Here is a 16239-nt window from a genome sequence, read left to right as displayed (position 1 = left end):
GGTAAAGTTAAACTAAGTTTAAACACTGATTGTGGTACTAGCCGTAAAATATCCTGGGTAGGTTTAGGTACTCAGCGATAGTAATATCACTCGGTAGTAGCTCATACACCGGTTATTATTTGCTAGTAATTTATTTCCAGGAGGAGAACAATGTGTAATTTATTTAGGTACGCCAGATTACGCGACACGAAATTAATGCCTATGGACACACGCTCGCAGGAAATATTTCAGATAATGGGCAAACGGAAAATGATTGCCATGGGTTAACCCGTACCCATCCGATCCTCTATTTGTCCAGATGAGGAAATTGTGAACCAAACGATAGAGAAATGAGCCGAAATGAGTGGGACTGTGGCAAAGAAGTGCTGAGAAGACCAAAGCATCCACAAAACAAATTAATTAAAACTCATTTTTAATACTATCAAAATAATTTGACTTTATCAAGGTAGTTTCTTTGGGATCCAGCTGATGTCGATCAAAATCGGTGGACGGTAGGTGCAGTTTATACTAATCTTTTCAGAACCACCAAAAGGGGAGTCATGGCACTTCTTTTCCAATAGTCAGTAATAAATACTAAAGTGAAATAGTTTTTGGTTTGAATAGAATGATTCACATAAGTAAAAAAGAATGGAGTGGAGACCCGTAATAAAATATGAGACTTAAATGGGTTGATCCTAGAATATGTTTAAATTGTTTACTCAACCAAAAACTAATGAAAATTTTTTTTGGTTTGAATAGAACGATTCACATAAGTAAAAAAGAATGGAGACCCATAATAAAATATGAGACTTAAATGGGTTGATCCTAGAATATGTTTAAATTGTTTACTCAACCAAAAACTAATGAAAATTTGTCTCTCTGACCTTCGGCCTGAATTCTGCCCAAATATGACGGCTATAATTCTTTTTACTGGCATTCTACAAAAATTTCAACGTCCATTCAGAATGTTCTGATAAAATGTGTACCTAAATAGCGTATTCTATTTACACACGTAATTAGGGCATGATCTGACCCAGCACATTGTGTTTGAATCTGTTCCATGAAAATAGTAAATACGGAGTTTTGGTGTATGCTATTTACACACGTAATTAGGGCATGATCTGACCCAGCACATTGTGTTTGAATCTGTTCCATGAAAATAGTAAATACGGAGTTTTGGTGTCTCCACTAATTCGTGAATTTTCTCTGACTCCTTAATACTCGGTCATCGGTCAATAAGTCAACATCATCATACGAGTATGTACAATTGTAAAAACTACATACATACTTTACATTTACAATTAATTTGCAGCACCTGACGCTATTCCGTTAATGTTACGAAACGAAAAGGCCGGCGAAACATTGTGTTTTTCGTGGAACATCAATTTGAGATTGCTTAAACATGTAGGTGATTCATTCGGATGTCCATTTCTCCAATTGGGAATGCTACTGTTGATTTAAATATGCTATTTACACACGTAATTAGGGCATGATCTGACCCAGCACATTGTGTTCGAGTCTGTTCCATGAAAATAGTAAATACGGAGTTTTGGTGTCTCCACTAATTCGTGAATTTTCTCTGACTCCTTACTTGGTCATCGGTGTAAGTCAACATCAACATACGAGTATGTACAATTGTAAAAACTACATACATATACTTTACAATTAATTTGCAGCACGTGATACGCTATTCCGTCAATGTTACGAAACGAAAAGGCCGGCGAAACATTGTGTTTTTGGTGGAACATCAATTTGAGATTGCTTAAACATGTAGGTGATTCATTCGGATGTCCATTTCTCCAATTGGGAATGCTACTGTTGATTTAATTTACAATCAAACCAGGGAATGCTTGGTGGGCGAGAACAATTTAAGCACTGTTACCCTGCGGTCATCGGTATAAGTCAACATCAACATACGAGTATGTACAATTGTAAAAACTACATACATATTTACAATTAATTTGCAGCACGTGATACGCTATTCCGTCAATGTTACGAAACGAAAAGGCCGGCGAAACATTGTGTTTTTCGTGGAACATCAATTTGAGATTGGTTAAACATGTAGGTGATTCATTCGGATGTCCATTTTTCCAATTGGGAATGCTACTGTTGATTTAATTTACAATCAAACCAGGGAATGCTTGGTGGGCGAGAACAATTTAAGCACTGTTACCCTGTCCTTCCCTCTCTGTATCAATTAATTATACACTTCCGTAGCGCTAGTCTATTCTTCTACACAAAGTATTTCTGTCGAATGTAAGTTTTATTGGCTTCCATCATCAGAAGGCGTAAGGAGAATAGAAGATTGAATCATAAAAGTCTCGTTAGACGAGAATTATGACTTCTGTTATCTCGATATGTGTAGTGACATGTTTAATTATACTCCTCAGTGCACACGATAAACCATATGTTGAATCTCGATGCATGCTACATTTTACTTATGATAATTTCTATACATTATCAATGGAACTATGGTACAATATCATACATATGAATAAACCATATGTTGAATCTCGATGCATGCTACATTTTACTTATGATAATTTCTATACATTATCAATGGAACTATGGTACAATATCATAATGATACACTGATTCAGTGTAGCGTACAAAGTTGAGATTCCTTGTGACGAATGCGTGGATCTTTGAAGGATTCTGAAATATAAAATAGTAAATAATTATTTGTATAGCCGACGAGAAACCAAGAGGCGAGTGAAGCGGAGAAAATTATTTATTAAAAGAAGAAAAAAATCCGCCTTGAATGTCTTCATGATTATCAACATTGGGGGCTACATTTACATATGTAGCTGAAGTGAAAAAAATACCAGTATCTATACAAATCATCCTAACGCACAAAACTCAAATCAGCGTCGGGATTTGAAACTGGACCTCCAACTTGACCTTCCTGTGCCCTAAATCACCAAAGTATGGAAAAGTATCTTACAAGTGTAATAGCCAATGGAAAAGCAGAATTTTGAATTTGGACGAAGCATATGAATAAACCATATGTTGAATCTCGATGCATGCTACATTTTACTTATGATAATTTCTATACATTATAAATGGAACTATGGTACAATATCATAATGATACACTGATTCAGTGTAGCGTACAAAGTTGAGATTCCTTGTGACGAATGCGTGGATCTTTGAAGGATTCTGAAATATGTAAAATTATTTGTATAGCCGACGAGAAACCAAGAGGCGAGTGAAGCGGAGAGAATTATTTATTAGAAGAAGAAAAAAAATCCGCCTTGAATGTCTTCATGATTATCAACATTGGGGGCTACATTTACATATGTAGCTGAAGCGAAAAAAATACCAGTATCTATACAAATCATCCTAACGCACAAAACTCAAATCAGCGTCGGGATTTGAAACTGGACCTCCAACTTGACCTTCCTGTGCCCTAAATCACGAAAGTATGGAAAAGTATCTTACAAGTGTAATAGCCAATGGAAAAGCAGAATTTTGAATTTGGACGAATCATATCAAAATATGGAATTGTAAATACTTTTCCATACTTTGGTGATTTAGGGCACTGGTCACGGTGACCCAATGAATCAGGCCAAGAAAATTTCAACTTCTAAATCGTCTCTAACGGACACATTGTAGAATCCTATTTGGAAATCAATGAATTTCCTCATCCGAATGCAATGATTTCACAGGTTAACAACGGTGCCCGGACAAGGTACTCCAACACGGTGACCCAATGAATCAGGCCAAGAAAATTTCAACTTCTAAATCGTCTCTAACGGACACATAATAGAACCCTATTTGGAAATCAATGAATTTCCTCATCCGAATGCAATAATGATTTCACAGGTTAACAACGGTGCCCGGACAAGGTACTCCAATCCCCTTCAATCAACAAGTACAAATGTTTGAGGAAACTATGGAAACAAACAAAAAAAACGCAGCTGTCAGTATTTATTTTAGCTCGAACCTGGAACCTGTTGCACTGTAAACAATCACCATTTACGATGACTTCTAACGGTAATAGAATCCTATTTGGAAATCAATGAATTTCCTCATCCGAATGCAATGATTTCACAGATTAACAACGGTGCCCGGACGAGGTACTCCAATCCCCTTCAATCAACAAGTACAAATGTTTGAGGAAACTATGGAAACAACAAAAAACGCAGATGTCAGTATTTATTTTAGCTCGAACCTGGAACCTGTTGCACTGTAAACAATCACCATTTACGATGACTTCTAACGGAACCACTCAACTATTTCTTTTACTGAATTGCATTTATTGATATGGTTCACTATGGTGCAGTGAAGCAATGAAGTCCTTTTTACTTCTTATTTACCTTCATATTTACCTAACTTACTACTCACCTTTTATCCACCGTCTTGGTCACCCGGAGAACACCGGCCATCCTCGATGTCGCTTAACTTTAGTGATGTAGCCAAGAATACGTCACGTCAGTCGGCTGCATTTTTTTTTCTTTCCACAGTGATACCTATACCTAACGGAACTATAACCTATACCTATGTACATTTTTATATCCCCGAAAAATGTCATAAATATTGTTCTTGTGTAAATGCTCAAAATACAACTTGGTTCTTGTATTCTCGTGCACCTAAAGTTGTCATTGATTTCTGCTCACATACAAGTCTTCCACCCATATTTATGAACAAAAATCTCATTCTCAAGTCAGTCTGAAGTTAATTTTCGCCAATGAGATGTTTAGAATTGATTCAGTGCTACTTGAGAGCCAGTATTTCGTTCATAAAATTTATGCCAGTATTTCGTTATTTAATAAGGACGTCAGTTGTCCTCACAAGCATACAATTTATTCATGAACGTATGTAAATAGGGTAAGTGAATCATGAAACAGATGAATGATAGGGAGAGTGATTATTTGGATAGTTAAGCCAAAACCAAGCAAAGGAGAAATTTTTGAGCAATGAAAGACGAAAAGCCAGAAAGAAAACAACACTACCAGCAAGCTTTGAACTCTGCAGAAGATAATAAATTGTACCTAAAGGGTATCAGTGTAATAGGTATCAAAAATTGGAGATTCTCTGCAGATGCAGAGCATTTCCGATTAAAAGCGGATCACAATATGACTTCAAACTTAGATTAAGTTTATCGATTGGTTCGGATTTTCGGAATCTGCCACTCAGACCAATAATATTGTTAGGTCGATCCAAGAGTTAAAGTTAAAGTAAGTTTAAACCTTCAAACACTAATTGTGGTCCTACCCTAGCCGTAACATATCCTAGATAACTTCAAACTTAGATTAAGTTTATCGATTGGTTCGGATTTTCGGAATCTGCCACTCAGACCAATAATTATTAGGTCGATCCAAGAGTTAAAGTTAAAGTAAGTTTAAACCTTCAAACACTAATTGTGGTCCTACCCTAGCCGTAACATATCCTAGATAGGTTTAGGTACCCAGCGATAGTAATATCACTCGGTAGTAGCTCATACACCGGTCATTATTTGCTAGTAATTTATTTCCAGGAGGAGAACAATGTGTAATTTATTTAGGTACGCCAGATTACGCGACACGAAATTAATGCCTATGGACACACGCTCGCAGGAAATATTTCAGATAATGGGCAAACGGAAAATGATTGCCATGGGTTAACCCGTACCCATCCGATCCTCTATTTGTCCAGATGAGGAAATTGTGAACCAAACGATAGAGAAATGAGCCGAAATGAGTGGAACTGTGGCAAAGAAGTGCTGAGAAGACCAAAGCATCCACAAAACAAATTAATTAAAACTCATTTTCAATACTATCAAAATAATTTGACTTTATCAAGGTAGTTTCTTTGGGATCCAGCTGATGTCGATCAAAATCGGTGGACCGTAGGTGCAGTTTATACTAATCTTTTCAGAACCACCAAAAGGGGAGTCATGGCACTTCTTTTCCAATAGTCAGTAATAAATACTAAAGTGAAATAGTTTTTGGTTTGAATAGAATGATTCACATAAGTAAAAAAGAATGGAGACCCGTAATAAAATATGAGACTTAAATGGGTTGATCCTAGAATATGTTTAAATTGTTTACTCAACCAAAAACTAATGAAAATTATATGATCTAGACTTCTAGAGACTTGAAATTTGGTATGTAGTTCACAAATGTGACAAGGATGTAACTCAAAACGTTTGGTTAAGATAGGTGCTGCGGTTGGCGGTATTTTGACCGCTTTTTCGCGGTTTTCGACCTTTTTTGGCGGTTTTCAGCTATACCGACTAAACGGTTAGAGATATTGTAAAAGTTAGGGTATTAGAACAAGAACAACCAAAATAAGCATCATATAATAGGATAAGGAAAGTTGTGTGATGTTCACACCAGATTTTTTGAGTCCATAAACCCGATGACCAGATAGTTAGGTAGATGTCTCAAAATGATGAAATTTTCATAAACCTAATTATTGAGGAAAGTTCGAGATGTGTAGTGATTAAATCGATCGATAATTGAATTGGTACCGAAAATATCAATCGCTACAGGGGGGGGGGGCTCTTCCCGTAAAGACAACGGGTAACCCGCCCTTTAAGAAATGAGAATCGTACGACTTTTCCAGTCACCTATTATCTCGTCCATATCGTATAACTTTTTAGCGTACTCTGTACGACATTATTACCTTAAGGTCGTTCCGTCGTGTCGTGAGTTTCATCCGATTTTTTTTCCGAATAGCCTGTATTATAGGCAATGTAATTTAAATGAGAGTGTTCCCACTACACACGACACGATTTTTTTTTTCCGAAGATCAGTGGGATCGGGCCTTTAGACCCGTGCCTGATTATGTACAATTATATCAAGAATGTGTCAAATGAATTTTCTAAGGAACAAACTCTTTGTGTGTGCCTTTTCAATTTCATCTTTTTCCCTAGGGGGAGACGGTAGACACTCCATGTAGGAAAATTAAACAGTAGCATGCGAATTTTAGATGTGTGGGTATCCACACATCTAAAAACCTATTTAAAAAAGTGTTTTCTGAAATTTATATTTTCCTAGGGAAAAAGATGAAAATGAGGCCATTTCATCTTTAAATAAAATCTGTGAATTCATAATATGCCCTATCTGAGATTCTATGCCCAAAAGAAATTCTATGCTGGTAGGATTTTTATGTAAAAAGTTTTTAGTGTGGACGACCTAACCATAATGCTGTCATAGTTTTCATGTTAAATTTCCCCCTATTTCCGACAGGTGTGAAGGGAATTTTCAAATCTACCTGCTCACAGACATTCTGCATTTTAACCTTTGACTTTCTGGGTTAAAGAACTTGGACAAATATCATTATGGCTGTTCCAGACTTGGTGCCTTAAGAACTCGACTGATTTGATTATGCGTTCATTCATATTCATGAGAAATATAGTTCGCGATCTTTATAGACGAAATTTACACTCCGTGTAATCAAAAAGAATGGAGAATAGCTAAATAGGTGAGCCAACGCCTTTATACCAGTTTTCGTTAGAACACTGATGTTAAGCTACGTCGATTGTGGCGTGTATCTGATGAGTGACAGTTTTGGACTCGTACTTAATTTTATGTAAGTATACTTATGCTATCTATCATACAACAAAAGCTCACTGCGAGGCTTAGGTGTAGGAGCCCTAAAGGACGGGTTAAGTTTCTACGAATACTTAATTTATTACTTAACCTAAAGTGCATACTGCTGATTAAATGGGAAAGCACTCATTCGAAGACAATCATATTAGAACTCTATTCCAGCAGCACCATTAAGAAGGACCTATTAAAGTATGTGTCCTAAAAAAGGTAAATGAAAAAAAAATTATTAATAATAATAATAATAATAATAATAATAATAAAAAATACTTAATTTCAATGGAAATGAACCCAAACTCTCCAAACCCCCGGTAGTTTTTCATACCAGACTGGCCTACTTATCATACACCCTGTACCACCAGGACGTAACACATGGTGTTAAAAAGTGAAAGCTCGAGATGAAAATTTTCAACACTTGGAGTTTTACGCATGATTGTAGCTTTGATATACACAGATTATAGTTTTCAGACGAGGTGCTAACTGGTAGTTATATCGCAAGTGGCAGTTTTATCGCAAGTGGCAGTTTTATCGTTAAATTGAATTAAATAGGTAAGTCAGTGGTAACTTATTTCAGCTCAAGGATACGTCATAAAATCGTGTTCTAAAATTGGCATTTTCATTGAGTACCTACCTAGTAGAATCCTGGATTTAAATTCGATAAATGAGCGCATTTCATTCCAGGATTCTTAGGGATCACCCAGTTCTGATCTCACAAGGAAAATACACGTAGTGTTGGAAGTATTGGGTTGAAATCGATATGAACAGAGGTGTCGACTTCCAAAGAATCGATCCGTAGACGACACATCGAAGTTCCAGGGACTCCCCGGTACCTCGTCGAGATCTCTGTAGGATCACGAGAGACTTGTAATCTGGCATTCTCGTCTAGGAAGGATGGGTTCAAATCGATATGAACAGAGGTATCGATGTCTAAAGAATCGATCTGAAGACGACACATTGAAGTTAAATAGGACTGAGGTATCGATTTCTAAAGAATCGATCTGACACATCGTAGTTCCAGAGACTCCCCGGTACCTCGCGTCGAGAGAAACCCAGAATTTCAGCCGATTGTTCAGATTCTCCTCTGAAGAATGAAAGGATTCGGCCGTATGTCCTTGAATGAGTGCTTTACTCGCAGTGAACTCAATAACTTTCACTACTAGGTAACTCCAGCTAGAATCTATGCACAGACTTGAGTTAACCTACTGCCGTGATGTAATAACCATGATACCGGGTGACGCAGACGAAGTGTCCTGGAGTGGAAAAAATCTTTTGTGGGACCACACGATATGGTAGAGCGCCCTAATATGATCTGCCAATTTTCTACCATACCGTGTGATCCGTCTTTGTTAACATGACTTTAAATTTAATATACACCTGGAACGTCAAATATTTGCTTCGCACCATAGAAAATGCCAGATTACAGTACCTGTGTCGCTCTGCCAAATAGTGTGATACTACGTTAATGTTTGTATCAGAAAAGAATCATCTAAATTGGAATAGCTGCCCGAATAGGACCGAAAATTTCCTTTACTCTTTATTGACCTGAATCTGTGTTCGACCTTTGACAGATGTTGGATGTTCCGTGTTCAATTACTTTCGGCCCAAGGACAGCTTGGACCTAGCGACACAAGCGACAAAAATCGTAATCATAATAAATATTATATTCGGGTGTTATTATGAGCACTGTTTAGGAAAATTTGTGTCTGTCCTCACCGATCTGATGAGGGACGAACTACAGAATCACCAATTCCCGAAGGATTACTTCAAAACTTTTTTTTTTTTCCTTTAAGAGATTCGATAAAGAGAACTGTATAATTGCTGCTGTCTTATCGTACCGAAAGTGAAGAGAGAAGGAAGACAGGAGAGGGGAAAGCCACCCGTTCCGAGAACGAACTTTACCCGTTTAACTTTGAGACAAAATCCGCCCCGGGCGGGAATCGAACCCACAATCTAGCGCTTACACTTCCAAACGTTGTTTGCTAGGAGGAAAAACAGATGAAACACAGGCTAAAAAATCCACTCCGCCACAAATGCCACAACCACTGTTCACACTTGGTGGGTTCTTGGTTCTTGATATTGGGAATTCAGATTCCAGGCCAAACCAAACCCGACGCAAACTTGACTGACTGAACCAAACAGGACTCGTACATACTATTAATCTACTGACCAATTTAACTTATGTAGGATATAAACATAATGTTAGTTATGTATAAGATTCTAATGTATTTTATATGTAGTTTACAAGGTGGTGCTGGTGAAGATGGCCTGTAAGGAGGAGGAACAAAAGTTAGAGGGAAAAGTTGGAAAGTAATATTGATTGACTTGGTGAAAAAGGGATTTGGTTGGGTTCGAGTGGATTGGAACACATCATAATATGCCATTTCTTTATGTATACTCTATTATATGGTCAAATTTTGTCACGTGTCAAGGATAAAGAGAAAATTCGAAGTTATACTAAACCATCACGCCCAATTTTTCAAAACGAACAAAAAATAATATCTGAAAAACGCGCCCAAACTGAATAAATTAGATAATTTAAAATTCACTCTTAATTTTAACGAATCAAAAATAATTTTGTGACTGTCACACCCTGAATCAAAAAATAAAAAACAAAAGTGAAAATACAGCTTACTGAGTAGGTATACAAGTATTATGTTTTGATAAACTTGACACTAAAGTAATATTTACATTAAAAAATCGGTTCAACATGCTTTGAACTTTGTGGGCCAGTAAATTTTAAGGGTATTCCGATTCTGGGACTATTCAGATTTGAGGAAAAAAGCATTAAGGTCCATACTCTAGAAATTCCTGTACCTGTGAGACAGATAATGCCTACCTATCTGAAGAACATAAACAGTCTTGGAAAAGAACTGCTTTATGGAACAGCCCCCAAAATCAAGACTCCTCAAGTCCTCAAGCCCTCAATGGTGGAACCATCTTGAAATTGGGTGTAGTTCTACCGCAGAAAATATGAAAATGAGAAATTGGGAGTACGAAGTAGTTCGGGAAAGAGACCCCAGGATTACAGTTCAAAACGTTAACTGAGATCCCAGTAGGTAGGTACCTTAACTTAATTCTGAATCTCCCAATACTTGTATCTTAGGTACATCAGTCCTCTCCTCTTTAGTCAGAGTACCTTAGTTTACCTTAGTCATCAGAGTACCTTAGTCCTTCGTATCTTAACTCTCAATCTCAGAATACTTGTATCTTAGTCCTCTCCGCAGTACCTTAGTCCTCAGTACTTGAATCCTGAGTAATTAACGTGGCGGTTGCGGTTCAAATATTCCATGTATACAATGTAGGTCAGAATGTTTAAGCATCCGAGCAGAACGGTTTATGCATTTATCGTGAGGCTATTGAATTGTGTTGATCGGGACTTCTTGAGAGCGAAGCTGAGCGGAGACAGTCGCGGGGAATCGAACTGGTTGGTTGAAGAGCTCACGAGAATGAGAGACTTGCCAGAAGGCGTAAAATACTAATCGTAAAAAAATAATAATAATGAAAAAAAAAAAAAAAATGTAATAACGAAAGAAAATTTTTATTTTTCCTCATATTAGAACCAATTCTAATTTCTATAGGGCAAATTGGCCCTAAAATGCCCCTAAATAAGTTTGATTTTGCCCAACTGAACACACATCTCTGCACAATCTATCCCCAATTCTTGAAATAACCAGGATAAAGTAGGTACACGAGATATAAATAATAAACTAAAAAAATAAAACACCTATAATGAATAATATTGAAAGAATAAAATAAATATAGAATAGAATAAAAACACTCCTCAGAATAGGTACCTACCTACTTCTCTTGAAGCTTGGATGGTGTTTTTGGGCTCCTGCCAACTGTGCAATGTGCATGACACCAAAAGAGCTATGCTAGGATACCTGTCTGGAAAGAACTAGTTATTTTTAAGCCCGATACCAGAGTCCTTTTGGCAGGTACAAATTTAAGGGATCTCGTATTTAAATTGGTCTATTTTCGGATCTTGACCAATCAGATAAAGGACACTCTTTTTAGATATTTTATTTAAACTAACCAAAAGTGACGGTGGAATATTTATTTAAACTGACCAGAAGTCACGAAATATTGTCTTCTGACTTTCAATAATCCTGCCAGAAGGTTCTGTAGTCTTAGGGAGGTTCTATATTTATTGTTAAAAATAAAGTAGAATAATAATAATGAAAATGAAAATAAGCATAATAAAATTGTATTAGTTCCGTTATTTGAAAAACCCGTACCTGCCATATTCTGCACAAAGGTTACCATAAACCTGACTCATCAGTGGATATGGATAGGAATGTTGAGTTGACATAGGAATGTATTTGCCTGGGGCAAATATCATTGATTTGTTGTATTGTTCGACATCTAATTTGTCGAATGAAGATATTTCTCCGATCAAGCATGTGAAAACGTCAAGTGGAATGTTGGAGTGACAATATAAGATCTCTAAAATGTCGCTTCGGAATGAGGACGTCAAAATATGTAGAACACTTTTACGGGAGTGTTAGAGAATCGGTGACATTTGGCTTACTCTGAGTCAAATTCTAAAGGTGTGTCCACACATAGTCGACCGGCCATCGATCGATGTCGACTGAACCCTACACACTGCCTCGACAACATAGATTCACCTCGTCAATCGACGGCCGGTCGATGTATGGACACACCTTTAGAGTCAGAGAAGAAGTCAGTTTCTTCGAAGACAGATTGACTTGGGAAAATCACCTTTGTATGTATGCCTGTCTGTTACCTATTTATCAAATAGATATAAATTAATTTAATTATTTTCCTTTGCATCCTCTTGAGGTGAAAATTTCTGATGTAATTAGTGGCTAAAGTGTCATCATCATCATCATCATCATCATAGCACGGTGGAATTCGGATCGGGAGATTGGTGGTTCGAGTTCAAATTAAGTCATAAAATTGATCATCATAGCACGGTGGAATTCGGATCGGGAGATTGGTGGTTCGAGTTCAAATTAAGTCATAAAATTGATCAAATTGGTGAACGACATTTGTGACAAGCATTCAACATGGGTACCTGACACAATTAAAATTCCTTCAAAGTCCCCAAAAGTATACATTAACCTATTTAAAGACACTGACCGTCAACTTTGGCTTGACATTAAATGGTTAACTTTGGAATCTTGTCTGTTATCTCATCTCTCCCGCAACAACTACGGGAGACTAGGTAAACTTGAGAATAAAAGTGTGCCAGCAGCAAGCATCAAACGCTTGATACTTGGACTCCTGAACTTGGAATACTTCGAGGCGGTTGCGTAATGGACAGGAAAGAGGACTAAACTTGGACTGGAGTTTTGAATAGTCAAACAGAACCAGCTCTCATGGAGTCGTGGTCATTGCACTCGCTTAGCGTTTTGTATGCGGGAGACCGGGGTTCGATCCCCGATGGAAAGAAAAATTCCAACTCTGTAAATGATACTCGTAGTTACTTGTTCCAAATTGTGACTGGATGTGCTAAAAAAAAAAAAAAAAAAGGGGGAAAGGGGAAATATAAAAAAAAAAATGAAAAAAAAAAATGCTAAAAAAAAAAAAAAAAAGTAGGTAAGAGGTAATATTAAAATTAAAATTGGAAGAAAAAAAAAACGCCAACTACATCAACAAATTAAAGTTTTTTTCCTCCCTTAATCAATGATAAGTGGAAAATAAAATGGGGAAACCCTGTACTGGCTAGTCTCTACCTAGAGACAAGTGAAAGGAAAAGTTTTCCTCATGAACCACGTGGTTTGTCTAGAATTCTAGATGCACGATAGTTCCAATGATGGAACCGGGAAATTCAAAAACGGCCTTGGAGTGTGATTTTGTAGAGCTAATCCGTTCAAATAAACTAGACACTACTGTGTGTTTATTAATTTGTTTATGAAACAAATAAATGACCATAAAATGGTGCCTTGAATGTGATGAATCAGCTAGTTTGGCCTTAAGAGCCGGGGTTGTCCTTATCATAAATGTCGTTAAGGATTGAAAAAAAAAGAAGAGAAAAAAATGGATGCGGTTAGAATTCTAAATAAAAGACAAAAAATTCGAATAGTCCCAATTCTAATGTTTGATTCCAGTGTTAATTATTTTCGGTTTTAAGCATTAGGGATGTCTTGATGAGTCATCTCCGGAGGACGAAATAGGAATGGGTAGCTCTTTAAGTCCAATTTTCTGTGTTTGTCATGTGGAAAGTCATGCCCTGGTTTTCCACCTGTGGACAGGCGGTTTCAAATTGATTAAAAAGGGCAATTGTTCCCGATAATCTTTCCTGCCTATTTCACCATGCAGTTTAGCGTACAAATTCTTATTCCTCGATTGGCTCCATTGAATAAAGTACGATTTTCCGTCTGTCAAGTAGCCTAAACATCGGATATCGGATAATCCATACCTATAGAAGAAACCATGTCAAGAAACGATGGCCATAAAATTAGGACACATCAAATGGCATCCAGAAACTTCAAACATTCCGAACCTAAAATCGAGAACGACGGGGTTTTCTAAAAATAAACCCAAATCCGCCCGCGGTCACAGGTGCGTGTGTTTTCTGGAATTCCAACTGCATGTCCTGGTCTGTCCTGTATAATAGACTAAAAATCTCAACGTGCACCACCTTTACCTTTACGTGGTATTAGATCATTCAAAACTTGTTTGGAATGGATTAAGCATGAGCAATAACTTTCACTAGCGACCTACTTCAAGCCTCAACTTAAGCTTGCTTTGTATATAAGCCTAAAATATTCAGGTGCACCCCGGACCGCACATTGCTCGCTCAGAAACTTGTGAGTTTTGTCTTCCTTGTTTGAACCGGAGATGCCGATTTTCAGTATTTCCATTCCTGTAAGTTCCCTGAAGAAGCATAACAGATGTGAGGATCAACAGCCCACTTTACTCTGCTAAAATCCCCCTTAGGGTGGTTGGGAAACCATCCGGATCTGGGGACTAGCCCTGCAAGACATTTGCGCCTCTCTGCCAAAATTGACCACATATACCCAATGACCTAAGATAAGATTTACAAAAGGACCTATAAGATTCACACACACATTTAAATCAATCCTTCTCATTTTTCTGTCGTTTCAGCAGCAACAGAAGTGACTCTCATTGGACAACACCTCGAAGCTGCCATCAACCAGAAAGAGGAGAACAAACCATCGACTACCTAGTGACACAGTTCTGCCAGCGATTACTTAATACTAAAAGTAACATCTATGGATGATAATAATGGCCTCTTCATATTCTCGGTCTGGGGAACCCAGAGGAAGGTCTGAGTCAGAATCGTTTTCGACCCACTCAAATGGTCTGAATTAGATTACCTTCCTTGTTATATTTTGTGGCGGGCCAAGGCTTTTCAGCTTGAGCCCCAGGTCGTCTGTCTTTTGGCAGCTTTCCCTATGGGTTTCCATTTCCTTGTTCTGAAATAAAATCGGGTAGATGTAAATTTCGGGACCTACTTCATTAAAATGTCCCCGATTTTTCGCCTTTAGAGAGGGCAGGAATTCACAAAATACCTACCTCCCTTTTAAGTTTGTTTTCTCCAGTTGGAAGCATCTTTTTTCTATCTGCCCCCTTTTCCCTTGCCTTCCAGAATCTGGTCATAATCAGGAAGGTATCCCTATTCATCCCGGCTCCTCCGATCTTCCCGAATTCGGACCTTTTGAGACCTTCCTCATTTGATAGTCTCCTATTCCCTAATTCTCTAATGCTAATGATTTCTTCCATAGAGGACTGAATGGGACGAGTGAGGTTTTAATTTAGTTTCACTTTCCATTCTACAATCCCTACCATGTCCTACTTTATGTTCTCCTTACTATCTGCACTCGAGAAAAATGGCATCTAGCATCCATTGCTGAGACGACTGCAGACTTGCAGACAGTAGGACAATGCTGAAACCGAGGCTGAAATTTTATTATTCCGCGAGTAAATAGATACCTAGAGCTGACATTTCTGGCAGATGGAGAGAATACTTTTTTTTATGAATTGAAAAAAAGCAAATATTTTACTAGTACAGGAAATAGGATTCTGAAAATTGGCATGAAGTCATTTAGTAAATAACATGAAAAGACAGCAGTAAAATAATGTTGGTAAAATGGAAAACTCAACTCAAACACTCAGCATTTTTTTTTTTTTTTTTTTTATTAATTTGAAAAAAAAAAAAATTTTTTATAACCACAGAAATTTTTTTTTTTTTTTTTTAATGAATTGAGAAAAAAGCAAATATTTTACTAGCACAGGAAATAGGATTCTGAAAATTGGCATGAATTCATTTAGTAAATAAAATGAAAAAGAGAAAAGTATTTTGTAAAGTAAGTATTTAGTAAATATAATGAAAAGATAGCAGTAAATAATGTTGGTAAAATGGAAAACTCAATTTAAAAAATAATAATAATAATAATAAAAATAAGGATAGAATATTATCTATTTTCATTGGTAATACCAAACATCAAAAGCTTGATAGTCAGGCAGTAGAAAATGCCGTAAGCATTCGTCGCTAATACCATTATTAAATATTGTCTTTTTCCTGAGGGCATTGGAATTATGTAGATTATTGTAATTACATCTACTTTTCTGTTAGATAATCTGGAGCTATTCGAGAAAGAAAAACGCGATGAAAGTTTTCAATTAGATCTAATAATTTATATTCTCTCTAAAAAATTAATTGAAACGAAAAAAATTCCAGAAACATAGCGTTGGGTGTGGTTGTATTTGTTGGTATGAATGGCCACCTGATACGA

The sequence above is a fragment of the Diaphorina citri genome, unplaced genomic scaffold (genome assembly GCF_000475195.1).
Source record: "Diaphorina citri unplaced genomic scaffold, Diaci psyllid genome assembly version 1.1 scaffold398, whole genome shotgun sequence".
NCBI lineage: Eukaryota > Metazoa > Arthropoda > Insecta > Hemiptera > Psyllidae > Diaphorina > Diaphorina citri.
Note: the sequence above shows the minus strand (reverse complement) of the source record.